The following is a 6,573-nucleotide window of genomic DNA, read 5'->3' on the forward strand; positions in this document are numbered from 1 at the left end:
TTTTCTTCAGGGAGCTTTTGGATCTCCTCTTCCATTTGACTAATTCTGCTTTTTAAGGCATTCTTCTACTCATTGGTTTTTTTGGACTTCTTTCACCATTTGAGTGAGTCTGCTTTTATTTTATTTTTAATTTAAAATGACATGAATTTACCAAATACTTGAATTTATCCAAAATTCATGCATTTAATTTTGAATAATCAGGGAGAAGCAGCAGAAACTCAAATATGGTAAAAATGCATTATCAACAATAAATGCAAAGGATATTTTTAGTGCAAAGAGAGCAGAAATACATCTATTGAAAGTGTGTTTAGTTGGAAGTGTTCATTCTTCTCCTGTCAGGTCATGTGTCCAGAAAAATCTAGAGGAGAGCATGGAACTAGGTGTGGCTGGCTAAGGCCTGCTGAAGTTTTTCCTCTTTGGCTCAGGGACAATGGCAAATAGATCTCTTTTCCATGATGCTGTTGAGAAAATCATCTATGTCCATCTTCCCCTAGAGGAAGTGCCTGATGAGGGTGTCTGAATCCTCCCTGCTTCATGGGCTGCCACCTTCAGCCTTATCTGAAGAGTGCTAGAGTTCTTGCTAAGCTCATGCTGTCTTTGCAGTTTCTTTCCAAAGCCTGATTTCATCTGCTTGAGCAGTTCATACTTGTTGAGGACAGTCTGCCTTTAGGATTCCAAGCTGGGCTCTAAAATAAAATTTTTCTGGGCAAGCTTTCCTTGTCAGTGATCACCTGCTTCAGCTGGGACAGAGTCAAGAATTGCTCCAGGAATTCGTCTTCTTGATCATTCATCACTGTCAGCTGTGTTAGGCTTTGCTCTGAGAGTTCTGGAAGCACCTCAGGAATATCAGGCATCTTGTAACCACACCCATTTTGACCTGTCAGCTTTGGGGCATGTGTGGAGGGAACGGGCAATGGGAGACTAGAGAGGAAGCCACAGGAGGGAGCAGCAAGTTTGGGTTTGGAATAACTTTAGGCTGGAGACACAGTGTCCATAATGGGGACAGAAGCCATAGGTCTGTTTATTTCATGAGTGGGATATGAGGGAAGAAATGGAAGAGCTTGAACAGTATAAGGATTATACTTATAATGACTTGCTGGGTCACTGTACAAGTATAGAAATGTTGAACTGGTTGCCAAAACTGGAGGATTCTTCCAAAACTTATACAAGAGATTTTGAATAATTTTTCCAAGGTCTAAATGTGTGGTAAAACTGTTTACTAATGGACGAGTAACTTACACTTCATGTTTGTCCGTTAAATGTTGTTGTATTAGAGGGTAAATACTGATCACTGGTTTTTACTGAGGAAACTGAGGAGGAAGGAAAATATTAGTGTTAATTGTAAGGTTGTTTACTATGAAAGTTAATTTGTACTCCACATATTTTTTTTTTTTTTGTATTTCAGCTATGCTGCATGCACTTGATGACCCACTGCTTCTGCTGCTGGAGACTGGTGAACCCCCCTCTCCTACCACACTACCCCCTCGCCCCCATGCACTTCCCCTCAGACAATGGGTGATGAACCACTCTTGCCCAATGGGAAGAGCCAGTTCATGCCTGGCCTGAGGCCCCTGGAACTCGTGTGGGCAGCTGCCTGGGCCACTGGGGCATGTAAGGCCATGGGGCTTGCTCACTCAGCCATGGGGCAAGTCTATTTTTAAAGGTGTTATTTTCTTCAGCATATTTTTTTGGGGATCTCCTTTAGCAAACTGTTGACTTGTTTTTCATGGTTTTCTTGCATCACTCTCATTTCTCTTCCAAGTTTTTGGTCTACTTTTCTTACTTGATTTTCAAAATCCTTTATGACTTCTCCCATGGCCTGAGACCATTTCACATTTTTCTTGGAGACTTTGGATAAAGGAGCCTTTACCTTACTGTCTTCCTCTGTAGTAGGATTTGATCTTCCTCTGGTAGTATGCTTTCATCTTCCTCCAGTTGTGTGCTCTGATCTTCCTCATCATAAGAAAACACTTTTTATCCAAGAAACTAACCTATAGTTTTATTTGCACCCTTTTTGGTCATTTTCCCAGACAATTACTTGACTTTTGAGCTCTTTGTTAAGTGGAGGGTGTACTGCCCCAAATTGCATGGGTTTGTGCAACTGTTTTCAGAGATATCTCTAGGGACCTGCAAGCTCTCATTTCCTCGAAAGTCATGTGATCAAAGAAGAGGTATTAATTCCCCTCCTGGCCTGTATTCTGGTCTGTGAGCAACCACAAGAAATCTTTTCTGCCCTGGAACAGTAAGTAGGATTTCCTCTATATAGCTGCCATCTCTACAGCTCTGTCATACCAGTGTTCCTCTTAGCCACAGGATGACAATCCAAGAATGCAGCTCATATCAGTCACTCAATTCCCCCACCATCTCTAGGCTGAGAACTCCAGAAGCAGTCATCCCTACAGTGGTGGCTGCTGCTGGCCGGGGCTGGGACCAGACCATGCTCCTCTCTCACCCAGGTGAGAGCACTTTCCCACTGACCTTTGAAGCTGTTTTTGATATTTGTGTGGTAAGAAGTCAAGAAACCATATAGCTACCAGTGACTCAGGGTTCTTGCTTCAATCCCATCTTTGCTGTTTTGGCCCACATTTGACTATACTTTGCTCTGAACCTGGTACAACAGAACCTTCCTGCTGACGTTCCAGAATGTCTTTGTGCTGGAAATCTATTTCACGGTCATTTTGAAGTTTCTGCTGCTCTGGAATTTGTTTGAAGTCATTTTTACAGATATTTTGAGGGGTTTGGGATGAGAACTCAGGTTGGTCCCTGTTTCTACTCTGCTTGACACTGCTCACCCACCACAACACTCCTTCCAATCTTGATGAAACTAATGATACTAAATATTTTTCTTTTATTATAATTTTAGTACGATTTATATTTTTCCCAATTACATATCAAGACAATTTTAAGCATTAATATTTGCAAGATTTTGAGTTTCCATTTTTCTCCCTTCCTCCTCTCCCCTCTTCAAAAATGGTAGGCAATTTGATATGGGTTATACATGTGCTATCATGTAAAACGCATTTCCATATTAGTCACATTTTTGTATATGTGCCATATTCCACTGAGAAAATGGTATATTCCTTTCCATCTCCATTCAGTTTTTTCCAGAGATCTACCTTATCCAGAGTTTTATTCACCTCCTTAACTTCTTTCCTATTTATTTTAACGTTACAGTTATCAGGTTCAGAGAGGGGCAGGTTGAGGTCCCCCGGTAGTATAGTTTTGCTGTCTATTTCTTTCTGCAACTCCCCCAACCTCTCCTCGAAGTATTTGGATGCTATATCTCTTGGAGCATACATGGTTAGTAATGATATTGCTTCGTTGTCTATGGTGCCTTTTAGCAGGATATACCTTCCTTACTTATCTCTTTTGATTACATCTATTTCTGCTTTTACTTTGTCTGAGATTAGGATTGCTACCCCTGGTTTTCTTACATCGCATGAAACACAATATATTCTGCTCTAACCTTTTACCTTCACCTTCTTTGTATTCCCCCATTTCAAATGTGCTTCTTCTAAATAACATATTGGTGGATTATAATTTTTAATGCATTCTGCAGTCTGTCTCTGTTTTATGGGAGAATTCATTCCATTCACATTTACTGTTATGATTACAATCTATGCCTTTCCCTCCATCCTCTTTTCCATAGTGTGTGCTTTTAGTTCTCTGTCTCCATTCTCCTCCTCAACAGAGTCTTCACTTTTGACCACCACCTCCCACAGTCTTCCCTTCCTTCTTTCAGTCCCCCTTCCTTTTTCTTCCCTTTCCCTTTACTACTTCTTCTCTCCCTTTTAACCTCACCTCCCCTTTCTTTCCCCTTTCCCTCCTACTGACTAAAGAGCTAGTTAGATTTATATACTTAAGTTTATTGTTCCCTCCTTGAACCAAATCAGACAGAGTATCTCTCAATCAATGGTCATATCCCTCCCCGCTTTTCCTCTACTGTAATATAATTTTGTACTTCTTCTTGTGATATAATTTACCCTTTTCTGCTTCCTCCTTTTCACATCTCCTGTTACAATCCCTTCAATCACATTTTTGTCATCACGTCAATTACTTTATATCTGTTCCCTCTATCTAGGTATATCTCTTTTATATTTCATAATAGATGTACAATTCTGAAGATTAACAAGTATCATCTTCCCTTACAATGAGGTAAACAGTTTGCCCAAATTGAGTAACAAGTTTTTCTTTTCCCCTGTTTACCTTTTTATGAATCTCTTGAGACTTGTGTTTGAAGATTAAATTTTCTATTGAGTTCTGGCCTTTTTGTTAGGAAGGTCTGGAAATCCCTTATTTCTTTGAATGTCCATCTCTTTGCCTGTAAGGTTTTGCTGAACTTTGCTGGGTAATTGATCCTTGGTTGTAGTCTCAGCTCCTTTGCTTTATGGAATATCATATTCCAGTTTCTTCTATCTTTTAATGGAGAAGATGCAAGGTGTTTTTTGATCCTGTTTGATCCAGCTCCTTGATATTTGAATTGTTTCTTTATAGCTGCCTGTAGTATCTTCTTCTTCACTTGGTAGTTCTGGAATTTGGCAACAATATTTCTTGCTGTTTTTAGTTTCAAATCCCTTTGGAGAGGTGAAAGGTGGATTCTTTTGATGACTATTTTGCCCTCTGGATCTAGCACTTCTGAACAGTTTTCTTTGATGATTTCTTTAAAGATATTGTTCAGACTCTTTTTTTCATTGTGGTTTTCTGGTAGACCAATAATTCTTAAATTTTCTCTCCTGGATCTATTTTCCAGGTCATTTGTTTTTCCAGTTAGATATTTTACATTTTCTTCTATATTTTCATTCTTTAGATTTTGTTTTAGTAATTCTTGATGTCTTATAGAATCATTACTTTCTACTTTCTCAGTTGTAACTTTTATGAAATTGTTTTCTTCAGTTAACTTTTGCACTCGTTTTTCATCTGTCCAATTATTCTTTTTAAGGAATTATTTTCTCCAGTTAGTTTTTGTACTTCCTTTTCCATTTCTCCAGTTTTCCCAGTTAGGTTTCGTGCTTCCTTTTCCATTTTTTCAATTTTCCTTTTTAAACAGCTGTTCTCATCATAGAATTATTTTTTCATACTTTTAAAATCAATGGCCAGTTTCTCTTCTATTTCCTTCTTCAGTTGTTCCAGGAGAGCTCTTCGTGCCTGTGAGCAGTTCATAGTCCTTTCTGAAGTTTCAGATGGGAGTACAGTCTCAATACTGACCTCTTTGGTATTTGTGTTTTGGTCCTTGTCCCCATAGAAAGATTCTATTGTCTTTTTCTTCTTGTTTTGTTTTTTCTTACTCATGATGATGAGGCTTTGTGTATTGTGGCCTCTGGTTCTTTCAGCTAGAAACTGGAGAAACTGGTGCTGAGCTGGCTGGTGTGAGAAAGCAAAGGGCAGGTGCCTTTTTTATTTTTGTTTTGTGCTTTCCTGGATTAGCCCTGAGGCTACCTTGTTAAGTGTGAGGGAGGTGTGGTCCGGTCATGGAAGATCACCTCAGCCCACGTGGAGCAAAGCAAGATCAGGGGTTGGTGATCCTGGCTGCCTTCTTGTTTTCCTTGGAGCACTGAGGCACACCTGGGTCCTAATGTGAGGCTCCACCCCCATGGGCTCTGGATCTCCTCTAGGTTGGTTTGCTGAGGTGGGGCTGTTGCTGGAGTAAGTGGAATATTCCTCCCTTATGTGCTATGAGACTTTTTTGCCCCTTCTGCTTATCCCACTGATCCAGAATTTTTCTGAGGAAATATTTTATGGTTCTTTCAAGATCAACAAGGGAAGGGGGAGAGCACATTTACCAATCACATCAATTATTTTGGCACCCAGAAGTTCAAGTAGGTGACTTACAGACCTTTAATCTGGTGGCTGATAATCTCAGGAGTAGCTTTGTCTGATACCTAGGGCTCATCATCTGTCACTTATTTGGCTCCCTTTATCTCCTGTGCTGGACTGCCACCCAGCCTTTCCGACTTTCTGCACTGCTGCCCTGCTGGTGCTTCAGCCTGCCCCTAGGCTTTCCTGCTTGTCTGTGCCTCATGCTGTGGATTTTTCCTCACCCATGGAACATATTCTTCCCATAAACCTTCCAGTCTGTCCTAGTCTGTAAATCTGCCACATTCTGTCTCCTATTGGATTCTGCACCTCCAAAATTTGATTATATTCTCTTTTTAGAGGTAACTGAAGGAGTTTGTCTAAGAGTTTAGGTGAGTAGTTGTTCTCACTTGGCCATCTTGGCTCTGCCCCCTCTCAGCATGTTTTAGTTTGCATTTCTCTAATCAAAAGTGATTTAGAGCATTTCATATACCTATAGATAGCTTTATTTTCTTCATCTGAAAAGTGTTGATATCCTTTGACCATTTATTAATTGGGGAATGACTTGCATTTTTATAAGTATGACTCTGTTCTCTACGTATTTGAGAAATGGATTCATTAGTAGAGACATTTACTGTAAAGATTGTTTCCCCGCTTTCTTCTTTCCTTCAACTCTTGGCTGCATTGGTTTTGTTTGTTCAAAAGCTTTTCGTTATCAAGAACTTCTGGGAGCCAAGATGGTAAAGTAAGCAGGAAGTTGCTCTCATTCCCCTTTACTGA

At 40.0% G+C, this 6,573-nt stretch overlaps 1 pseudogene; it reads right to left on the reverse strand.

Moving 5' to 3' along the window:
* Positions 1-358: 358 nt before the first annotated feature.
* LOC140508565 (vacuolar protein sorting-associated protein 37A-like) lies at positions 359-1,555 on the reverse strand (annotated as a pseudogene).
* Between the last annotated feature and the right edge of the window lie 5,018 nt (positions 1,556-6,573).

Source organism: Notamacropus eugenii, chromosome 5 (genome assembly GCF_028372415.1).
Source record: "Notamacropus eugenii isolate mMacEug1 chromosome 5, mMacEug1.pri_v2, whole genome shotgun sequence".
Taxonomy (NCBI): Eukaryota; Metazoa; Chordata; class Mammalia; order Diprotodontia; family Macropodidae; genus Notamacropus; species Notamacropus eugenii.